At 49.1% G+C, this 11,417-nt stretch overlaps 1 long non-coding RNA gene across 1 annotated transcript in view; it reads right to left on the reverse strand.

The window, feature by feature from the left end:
• LOC143821153 (uncharacterized) overlaps nucleotides 1-10,910 on the reverse strand; it is a 32,849-nt gene extending 21,939 nt beyond the window's left edge. The window contains exon 1 of the long non-coding RNA XR_013225699.1: nucleotides 10,842-10,910. This is a non-coding gene — a long non-coding RNA (uncharacterized LOC143821153). The remainder of the gene's footprint in view (nucleotides 1-10,841) is intronic.
• Nucleotides 10,911-11,417: the final 507 nt, after the last annotated feature.

The following is an 11,417-nucleotide window of genomic DNA, read 5'->3' on the forward strand; positions in this document are numbered from 1 at the left end:
TAGACCCCTATTAGGAAAGGTGGCAGCAAAGAACAACACGGTGATTAAATGCAAAATTGAAATTATAATGAAAATTGGGGCCACTGAAAAGAAATTTAATTAAGTAAGCAACGGCAAATCAAACAGAAATGTATTCATTATTTAATCAAGTGGTGAAGTGCAAAATCTCTTCTAATCAGGGAAAAAGTCTCGGGGAGCAGATAGAAGAAAGAGCGAGAGAAATCAAGGCACCAATTTAAATCCGGGAGAAAATACCACCCAGCCGGTGTACAAAAGAGCATTTGTCTGAGAAACAAAAGGTTAGCCCCGAGTGGGGCTCTCTGTGTGTGCAAGAGATCCCCCCACCCACATCCACACCCGGAGCAAAGAACGCATGGCCAATTAAAGATGTGCTTGAAGAATGTAACTAATCAAACCCTGATCGGAGCACACGCTGTTTGTTAACCTCGGAAGGGTAACTGATCTGAAAGGAAATTGTCTCTCATTTCTGGGAAGGAACAAACAGGCTGCACTGCCACTGGTGCTACCATCTCTGAGGCTGAACCGTTTACCGCGCTTAAAAATAATAAGATTCTTCCTCTTCCTTTAAGGCAGGGGTAGTCAAACTGCGGCCCTCCAGATGTCCATGGACCACAATTCCCAGAAGCCCCTGCCAGCGAATGCTGGCAGGGGCTTCTGGGAATTGTGGTCCATGGACATCTGGAGGGCCGCAGTTTGACTACCCCTGCTTTAAGGATATCGGGTGGTTTGTGCAAATGTCTGTTTCATTGCCACTAAGTTACCACTGGTGAGATGGACTGAGTTAGGTAGGCCGTGATAGTTGGTCTGTAGCGGTAGAAAACAGCCTTAAGAACTAACAAGATTTGTGGCAGGGGAGGAGCTTTTGTGAATTGCTACTCACTTCTTCAAATACCGGTAGAACATATCTGAAGAAGTGAGTAGTGACTCACAACAGCTCCTCCCTTGCCACAAATTTTGCTAGTGCTCCTGGAATCGTGTTCTTTTCGACGGCTGGTGAGATGGGTTAGGCTGAGACGTAGAGGACAGAAGAGAGAGACAGACACATTCAGTGACTTGTGCCTGACAGGGACCTCATCCAACGGGAATGCTTAACCCATCTTCCCACCAAATAGGATCTTCCCAATTTGCATGAAGGTGAAAGGCAAGCCTTTCTAGCAGTCATTGCACTTGGGGGTTGGCAACATTGGGGTATGTGTAAGGTCCAGGAAGTACATGTAAGAAAGCTGTAGTTGCTGGAAACTCCCATTTTACTCTGGAGTGTAAAGATATAGCATCAGTCTCCAGGGTGCAATCTGGCAACCCTGTGTTAGAGCGTTGCCAATTAAGGTGGGGGGAGTCGTATTTTTCAGTGCATGAGCAGTCATACGCTGTATGCATGCACCATACAAGAGCCTTGAATGCTGAGCACCTGTTATGCCAGGTACACATGGTGATGCCAGGTACCCACTGCAATTGCTCTTTAGATACTATGCCCGTCTTTCCCTTAACAAATAAGACTACTAAAAATCAATTAAAATCACATCAGGTGAACACACCAATGGAACAGCGCCATATGTCAAAGAATAAGCAGCGGAAATCAGAAATGTCCATAAAGAGGTGCACCATTCAAGTTCCTTGGGAAGCCTAGTCCTGATGCACAGGAACGGGTCCTACCCCTTCCTTCCCCTGCCCGAAGTTGGATTCTCACAACCCGCAAAGGAGAAGTGAATCTGGACCTTTGTGAGATCCAGGGGAGGATCTGAGTGAAGGGAAAGTTCCACTCTATAGAAAAGAAACACTCCAGAGACTTGGGAAACGAAACATGGAAGGAAACAGTACTTGCCTTACTTCTCTGAACAGAGCCCCCCCCCCGGGGATGCCAGCCTCCAGGTGGGACCTGGGGATCCCCCGGCATTACAGCTCATGTCCAAGCAACGGAGATCAGCTCCCCTGGAGAATGTGGCTGCTTTGAGGGTGAACTCTGTGGCATTAGACCCCATTGAAGCCCCCCCTCTCCAAACCCCTCCCTCTGCAAGCTCTACTCCCAAAGTCTCCAGTTTATCCCAACCTGCAGGTGGCGATCCTAGACCTCCCAGCTACGGTCGCCAACCTCCAGGTAGGGTCTGGAGACCTTCCAGAATCATAGCTGATCTCCAAACTACCAAGATTCTTCTTCCTGAAGAAAACGGCCGTAGACTCTAGACTCGCATTCCGGGTGGTTCTCCTCCTTCCCACCCCCTTATTTAGGCTCCGTTCCCAACTGATCAGCAGCTGTCAGGAACCCTAAGAGCAAGAGTTCAGGAGCCAGTTGGGTGTAGTGGTTAGGAAGGCGGACTTCTAATCTGGCATGCCAGGTTCGATTCTGCACTCCCCCACATGCAACCAGCTGGGTGACCTTGGGCTCGCCACGGCACTGATAAAACTGTTCTGACCAGGCAGTGATATCAGGGCTCTCTCAGCCTCACCCACCCCACAGGGTGTCTGTTGTGGGGAGAGGAAAGGGAAGGCGACTGTAAGCCGCTTTGAGCCTTCTTCTTCTTCTTCTTCTTCTTCTTCTTCTTCTTCTTCTTCTTCTTCTTCTTCTTCTTCTTCTTCTTCTTCTTCTTCTTCTTCTTCTTCTTCTTCTTCTTCTTTTAATACTTACAAAATTTGTGGCGGGGGAGGAGCTTCCAGGAGTCACTGCTCCCTTCTTCATAGATGAAGGAGGGCTGTGGTTCAGTGGTAGGTCATCTGCTTTGGGGGCAGAGGGTTCCTGGTTCAATCCCTGGCATCTCCAGTGCTAAGGATTAGGCAGAAGGTGAGTAGACAATTCCGACCTTGAAGGCAGTTTCATGGATCCCATCCAGAGAGATTTAGTCAACCTCTGGCTATGGTTTGGGGATCCCCCAGAGTTACCGCTGAACTCTAGTCTAGAGCAGTCGTTCCCCTGGAAGAAATGGTCATTTTGAAGCCCAAACGGTATGGCTTCAGGGGCCCGCAGAGATTAGAATCATAGAATCACAGAATCATAGAATCATAGAGTTGGAAGGGGCCATAGAGGCCATCTAGTCCAACCCCCTGCTCAACGCAGGATCAGCCCTAAGCATCCTAAAGCATCCAAGAAAAGTGTGTCTCCAACCTTTGCTTGAAGACTGCCAGTGGGGGGGAGCTCACCACCTCCTTGGGCAGCCTATTCTTCCCCTAACTCTTCTCTCCCCGGCTTCCACCCCAAATTTCTAGGAATTCTCCATCCCGCATTGAGCAATCTTAGCAGCCAGTACCCCAAACAGCTGTAGCGCGGCCAGATGAATTTCACAAGGCAGGGGGAAATAATAATATCCCCCCCCCAAAAAAATCACATTTCAGCATAGGAGAAATTGGGAGCACAATATCCGAAAGGAATTGGAATCGGTGCCTTTGCAAGCGCGGGCTTGTTTTCAGCTCAGCCGAGGCGAATGAAAACTTTTTTGGGGGCGGAGGAAGGATGCGAGCAAACAATAATTTCGCTCGCTGTTTAAGTACAGCGTGTCTAGAGCCCGAACGAGGGAGGGGGAAAGAGCCCGTATTTAATTAGCAGCTTAATTTAGTGTTGTGTGAATAGTGACTCACTGTTATTAAGCAAGGGAAGATGAGGCTTGTGCAGGCAACCGGTGGGAAGGAAGAGTGACATGGAGAAAAACAAGGGAGGCAGAGAGGGGCAGACGTTTCTGACTCCGGCACAGCTGGATCGGAGGAAAGAGCCGCTGCTAGAGGGACTGGAGAAACCGCCAGGTTCAAACCCCAGGAGATCTGGGATAAAAGTCCCGCGTCTTGTTTAAATGTGATGCTGGCGGGTGAGGAGCATTATGCTCTTGTGTGTGGTCAGAACTTGAGTAACACACGAATCCATGAAATGGTCTTCTGCTGAATCAGACCACTGGTTTGTCAAGGTCCGTATTGTCTACTGGCAGCTGCTCTCTAGAGTCTCCGGCAGAAGTCTTTCCTGTTACTGCATGCAAGATCTGTAGTGTGCGTGATGGAGCAGAATATGGAGAATGTCCTGCAGGGGGCTCTGGGGGAGATGGGTAGTTAGCATATTTGGGTCAGGAGTATTCTGATTGGCTCCTTGGAGATTTCCTGCGCCTTTGAGCACACTTCCTCTCTGCTTGCCTCCAGAATGAACAGAACAGTTAGACAGGGTATAAAAAGCAGGGTATAATAAAACAGCTCTTTTTCTTCTTCCAACTACAGTTGAAACTTTCCTGTCAGGCAAGAGGGCAGTGAGTGCTGCAGAACTGCAGCAGAGTGGGGCGGAGAATGTGTGGGGAGCTGCCCAGAGCCCCATGGTTCACCTCTTGCTGGACCTTCATCCTCATGGGAAGTGCCAGGAGGAGGAGGACAGAGGTGGAGAAGAGCCTCTGATTGGCCCTCAGTGGGGGAGAGCTCTCACCCTATTGGGGGAATGTTCCCCAGTTGAGGGCCAATCAAAGGCACATGTCATCGGAAGGACCCGATGCTTTTTATGTGTTATGATGATAAGCTTTTGGGTGCATGCACACAGCCTCAGATACATCGAAAGGGACGTTGCCAGTCCATACAGATAAGTCGAGGCTGAGCAGAATATTAGCATACGGCAGAATAAAGTTGTTTGACAGATGCAACATCAAACTGGAATAACAAGCTTAGTTTATATGGTTTGATTGGCAGATGTACCCTTCTTAATTGTGGGATGCTGAGAGTCATTAACCGAAACCCTGTCATTACACTCCCCCTGTCTCCTCTCAAGTGTGTGGAGGCATCTCCACAGCATCTTCCTCCTTGAGGGGAAATGAATCTTGAGGCGGGGCAAACGCCCCACCTGAAAGAAGAGAATTCTGTAACATTTCCACTGGTTCTTCAGGCTAATAGTGCTGAATTTGTTGTTGTTCTTCGGTATTTATAGGAAAATTTTCTTTACAAGAATGCAGCTCTCAATCAATAGGGATGCCAGCCTCCAGGTGGAACCTGGGGATCCCTCAGCTTTACAGCTCATCTCCAGGCAACAGAGATCAGTTCCCCTGGAGAAAATGGCTACTTTAGTGGTTGGACTCCATAGTATTATATACTCCATTGAGGTCCCTCTCCGACCCATCTCCGGCCTTCACCCCCAAAGTCCCTAGGTATTTACCAACACAGAGCTGGCAGCCCGACATGTTCCCAGTCCTTTACTTGGCCTTCACTGTCATGGCTACCCTCCAGCTCATAATCATCTCTCTTTTATTTCTCCTTCAAGCACTCACCCAAGAATTTGATGCAAACAATAGAGTTTCATGGCGACTGCTAGAGTGCCATCAAGGCACTTCCAGGTTGTGCTGGACGTGATGTCATTTCGTCGTGGCGATTGCTGCCCCCTGTTGGGCCAGCCTGTTTCTGCCAGCCAACCAGCAGAACATCGGTGAGCAGTGGCCAAAACTGCCTGCCATAAGTAGGAAACCTGGAGAAGCTATATAAGAAGCAGCTGACAGGCCAATTTTGGTGAGATGCTGGCTGCCCAGCAGGAAAGCCCAGGGAAGCCGGTAAAGGCCTTTCTCTGCCTGAGAGCCTGAAAAACTGCAGTGGCCACTAAGAACAGATAGTACTGAGCTATGGAGACCATACATTTGGCCTGGTATCTGGCAGCTTTGGGAGTTTATTTTTGGAAGTGCATTAAAAAAATCAATGTAAGCAAACCAAGGCTGATCGGGGAAGGAAACATGAGAATGGACACTCATTTTTGGAAGTGGAACACAGCAGGTCAGGAGGAGATCCCGCAGAAGAACCTCCATGATCCAGGAACATCTGACAATGGGACCTACATAGAAGAAGAGTTAGTTGTTATACCCCACCTTTCACTACCCAACGGAGTTTCAAACTGGCTTACAATCCCCTTCCTTCCCTCTCCCCACAACAGATACCCTGTGAAGTGAGTGGGGCTGAGAGAGCTCTGACAGGACTGCTCTGCGAGAACAGCACTATCAGGCCTGTGACCGGCCCAAGGTCACCCGGCTGGCGGCATGTGGCATCAAACCGCTGCCAATGTGAATAGACAATACTGGCCTTGACGGACCGAGGGCCAGATTCAGCGGATGATGCCTTGGTGTGTTCCGGTGTTTATCGTAACTGACCCCAAGTGGACCTCAAGGCCTCTTCCCCTCTTGTTCCTTTTCTGATGTGGAACAGCAAGACTCCTGTTTCCCCGACCAAATGCCAAGCCTGCGCAGGGTGTAAAGAGATGCTGCCGGAGACATGATCTCGCCCGATTGCAGGAAGATTAAGTCCTCCCCTTAGGATTAGTAAGAGGACACCACTGCAAATGTGTCCGAATTCTGGGAAAGAGCCCTGACCAGGAGGCTGTAACAATATCCTTGCAGCCTCTGAGTCGCTCCTGCAGTAATCGCTCCGGCTCAAATCAATACGCTCGCTGACCCCCCCCCCCCCCCGTTGGTCTCGGTGGTTGTTTGCTTCCTGCGATTTCTTGTTCCCCGGCCAGGTAGGCCCTGGGCTAGCGAGCCACGCCAGGGCCGGGGGTGCTACACGGCTGTGCCAGCGGGACTGCCAAACTGGGCAAGGCTGATGGAACCACCCTGGAGAGGAAGCGGACATGAAGGGTGTTTCCAAAGGCTTCCCCAGAGCATCTTGGGGGCACAATCACGGCCCCCAAGCCACGATTGCAAAGCGTTTGAAAGGGAGTCGAAAATTGCTGTGTCCCTTTGTGCATGTGTACAGTGCGCGGCTTAAGAGTTGTGGCCTCTACTCTGGTGATTCCTCACTCCTCCACATGCAACCAGCTGGGTCACTCTGGGCTAGTCACAGCTTTCTTAGGGTTGCTCTCTCGCAGGGCAGCTCTGTTAGAGCTCTCCTCGCCTTCTTCTCCTTCTTTCCTGAAAAGTTGTTGCAGGTTTTAGAAATACTGTAAAAAAGGTCAGGCATTTTGGGTAGGAGACCATTGGGAACCCCCTGAGACATATGCAAAGGATGAAGCGCAGAGTTCTGGTTTATATTTCAGCGTGGAATTTTAGATTTTTAGGATGGTTTTGATGTGATTAAATTGTATTATTGTTGTCCACCTCCTGGAGACCACTACAGCGGAAATTTAAATCAGTTAAATAAAATCAAAGCCCACCCAAGAATCGCCCCAGCCACTGGCTCAGGCAAACGAGCCAAGCCGTGGGCCAAAGTCTTCTGGGGAAATGTCCCCTTCCAGCTCTTAAGGTTGTTAATGAATTGGCAGCTTCACCAGGAAAGAGGCTGTGGTTCTGAGGGGAGGGGCTGTGGTTCAGTGGTAGAGCATCTGCTTGACACGCAGAAGGTTGCTGGTTCAATTCCCAGCATCTCCAGGTAAGGATTTCAGGGGGGAAAGAAAATCTCCGAAAACCCGGCCCCCCCTGTGAAGGGAGAGAGCACCTGCTTGGCATGCAGAAGGTCCCAGGTTGGCATCTCCAAGTAAAAGGACCAAGTAGCAGGTGATAAGAAAGGCGCTGGAGAGAGACTGCTGGTCAGAGCAGACGATGGATCAAGGATCTGCAAAATCCACCATCCTGCACAGACCTTTCCTCTCAGGGCCACCATGAAGAGGAAAGAGAAAGGGGAAGACTGTGTTTGTGTCTTTCTTTGGTCCTCTTTGGCTTTCTAGGAGGACTCCCTGCCAATGTCAGGGCTCCATCCCCTATTGTGGTTGCCAAGCTCCAGGTGGGAGCTGGAGATCTCCTGGAATTACCGCCAAGCTATGGACAGCACTTACCCTGGCGGACATGTCAGCTTTGGAAGATGTACCCTGGGGGGCATGATATACCAGTGGGGTCCTTCTGCTTCCCAAACTCCACTCTCCCCAGACTCCACCCCCTAAATATCTAGGAGCTGCCCATCCCACAGATGGCAAGTGAGGAGAGGCACAGATCCCCCAAGAAAAGCAGTCCCCCTTTCCAAGAACCATCTGCTCTAACAACAAACAGCCTTCCTCAGCCTTATGGAAAAGCTCAAGTTGAGAAGAAGAAGAAGCAGCAGCAGAAGGAGAGTTGGGTTGGGTACCCTGCTTTTACTACCAGAATGAATCTCAAAGTGGCTTACAATCGCCTTCCCTTCCTCTGCTCTCAACAGACACCCTGTGAAGTAGACAGACTTGAGAGAGCTCTGAGAGAAATGTGACTAGACCAAGGTCACCCAGCAGGCCTTGTGTGCCTCAAAGTGGCTTACAATCACCCACTCTTCCTCTCCTCACAATGGGCACCCTGTGAGGTAGGTGAGGATGAGAGAGCTCTGAGAGAACTGATGAGCAACAACAGCCCTAAGAGAACCGTGACTAGCCCCAGGTGACCCAGCTGGCTGCCTGTGGAGGAGCAGGGAATCAAACCCGGTTCTCCAGATTAGAGGCCACCGCTCTTAACCACAACACCAAGCTGGAAGTGTATGCTTTTTAAAAAATCTCTGTAAGACCAATAGAACTGCTTTGCTTTGGCTGGGTTTTCCCTGCTCTTGTTCTTTTTTCTTTAAGTGAAACTCTTGTAGCCAGTTTGCTAACATGCCTATTTCTGAAGCCAGCGGCTACAAAACAAGACTCCGCAGCGTATACAAACTGGCCACCCAGTGATCCTCGGTAGGCCAAGGTCAGGGATGTGTGTACGGAGAAAGGAGTGACCCTTATTTATGGGGGGAAAGTTGGAGGGGATGGGCAGGACCACAGAAACTACCCGAGCCAGACACCTTCTTGTCCCACGCGTGGAAGATGTGGTGGGGGAGGTTCCAGGATCCCTGTGACCCAAGAAAGTCAAACCCCCATGCATGGGCAAATGGCGCCCTCTGGCTGCCAGAGACGGGAGGCTGGCTCTGAACTTCATGCTCCTAAAAACGACCGGGATGGCAAAGCGGATTTTTTGTCAGGCAACCCTTAATCCATGTGTCAACTGAATCCATCTAGGTCAAATTCTGAAGGAAGATCTACGTCTCTGAAACGGGGTTGCCTTTCGTAGAACTCCGTGGACTTGTCCTGTAAACCAGGGGTAGTCAACCTGTGGCCCTCCAGATGTTCATGGACTACAATTCCCATGAGCCCCTGCCAGCAACTGCTGGCAGGGGCTCATGGGAATTGTAGTCCATGAACATCTGGAGGGCCACAGGTTGACTACCCCTGCTGTAAAGAACTAGAAAGCTCTGGCTCCGTTAGACTTCAGTCAGTCGTAGAGGTTGTCTCAGACCCTCCAAGGGGAAAGAATTGAGATGGTGTCCAGAGGAGTCCTCCGGCTCCCTGAAATACAGGAGCGTTATTACCTTGCAGTGGCCTTTCCAGAAATCAGAAGAGAAAAAGAAGAACTGGTTTTTTGTTACCCACCTTTCCCTTCTTCTCCCCACACCAGAGGGGAGTTGGGTCATCTGGTACAACCCCCTTGCATTATGCAGGACACTCACAACCCTATCGTTCATCCACTGTCACCTGCCAGTTTTAATTATTTACTGTATACTGTATTTATTTTTATTTTTATATATAAATTCTGTATGTTTCATTATGATGTACCACACCTGAATCCAAAGTGAAAGGGTGGTAAAAAAAATACTAATATACTACTACTACTACTACTACTACTACTACTACTATTACTACTACTACTACTACTACCACCACCATTAATAATAATAATAATAATAATAATAATAATAATAATAATAATAATAATAATAATAATAATAATAATAATAATAATAATAATACATAGAGCCTCATTATTAACCAGAAGCTGGACAAGTGCAGGATTACCAACTCGGTGCTGTCAATCAGAGGAAATATTCTGGGGATAGGGACATGTAACTCAGCCTTGCTTTGATGCCATGGCGTCACTTCCAGGGCAAACATGGAAGTGACATCATCATGCTGGGGCAACTCTAGGATTCCCCCCAATTTTGTGGTTTTACCGTAGAGTTTTGAGGGAATCCTCGATCATTGCCCTGATGCAATGGAACCACTCCCGGGTTTGCAGCAGAAGGGATATTATGGCATTAGAATAATGTCTATTTTCTCCCCATTTCTCCCCTGCTAATTTATTCAGCAGGGACCAGAGACATGGACACCCTTGCGAGCTGGCACATACATTTCAGAATAAACAAAAGAATGCACACTGTGCAGACTAGTATAATTTAAAAAAAAAACTCTGGTGTAAATTTAAACAGAAGAGGAAACAACAGGAGTTGATCAGAGCTCTGCCTTTTTCGATTTTCGCTCGGAGGAGACTTGCACATTTTCCTCTGTGTCCAGTCTAACTGCAGAATGCACCACCATTTCGCCCTTAAAAATAGGAAAGTCTCATCCAGTTTGTCACTGCGGTTTTACTGTTCACAGATTTAACTCTCTCTGCTGGACATCTATCTGTCTGTCTCTCTATCTCCTTTTCATCCTCCCCTTCCTCCAAATATCTCTGGGCAGCTTACATGGCCCTCCCTGCTCCCCAAACATAGTGGTTAGAACAAACCTCTCTGAACAGACAATTCTGAGCTCAAAGGAGTAGGGTCCACAGTTCTGTCATGCTAAGATCCAGTTTCAGAAACTTCTTAGCAGATGAGCAGTCACTAGAGATGCCAGCCTCCAGGTGGGAACTGGGGATCCCCCGGAATTACAGCTCATCTCCAGACTAAAGAAATCATTTCCCCTGGAGAAAATGGAGGGTGGACCCCATAGCATTATACAACCCCAAGGTCCCTCCCATTCCCAGCTCCACCCCTAAAGTCTCAAGGTTCCTCAACCCAAAGCTGGCAACTCTAACAAATACTTTTGAAAGAAAGAAACCTTCCTTAGCAGTGCCCCCATGCAGGAGAAATCATGGAGTCTTTATACTGTCCTTGACCTTCCCATTGTGAGAGAGCTGATTCCCGGTTTTTACCTTCTCTCCGCTCCATGGAAAGACAACGAAACCAGTGCTCTTCTTCAGAATTAGACCTCTAGTGGTAACGACCCGTTAGGACACCCTCCACCACCACCCTGATCTTCATCAGGGACAAGGGGCGGCCATCTTGTGCGAGCTCCCCGTCGGCCATTTCACGAGGCCGCAGGCGTGCCAACTTTCCACTTCTCACAACTGGCCCGTGAAGGGCATCCGTTGCACCTCGAGAAGAGGGTGCTAAAGTTGCATTACAACAGCCACCAAACCTGCCACTAATCCTTATCGTAGGAGATAAGATAGAACATCAAAGCGATTGATTCCGAGCTGCGTATGTCATAGCTAGCCGTCAGCCGTCAGCCCTGCCGCATGAAACCACACTCCTGGGCTGAGTGAGGCGGAGGGTAGGGAACAGATTGTCAAATTCTCGGTGTCCTTTTTTGGTCAACATTATCTTTGCGCTCTTCACGATAATGCCTACGAAGGAACGCCGAGTTCGCCTTCTCTGTTCTCAATGCTGTACGTCTACGTAAGTACCAGTTGCGCGCATGTTCAGAGCATACGGACAGAGGGTCCGTC

The sequence above is a fragment of the Paroedura picta genome, chromosome 11 (assembly GCF_049243985.1).
Source record: "Paroedura picta isolate Pp20150507F chromosome 11, Ppicta_v3.0, whole genome shotgun sequence".
Lineage (NCBI taxonomy): Eukaryota > Metazoa > Chordata > Lepidosauria > Squamata > Gekkonidae > Paroedura > Paroedura picta.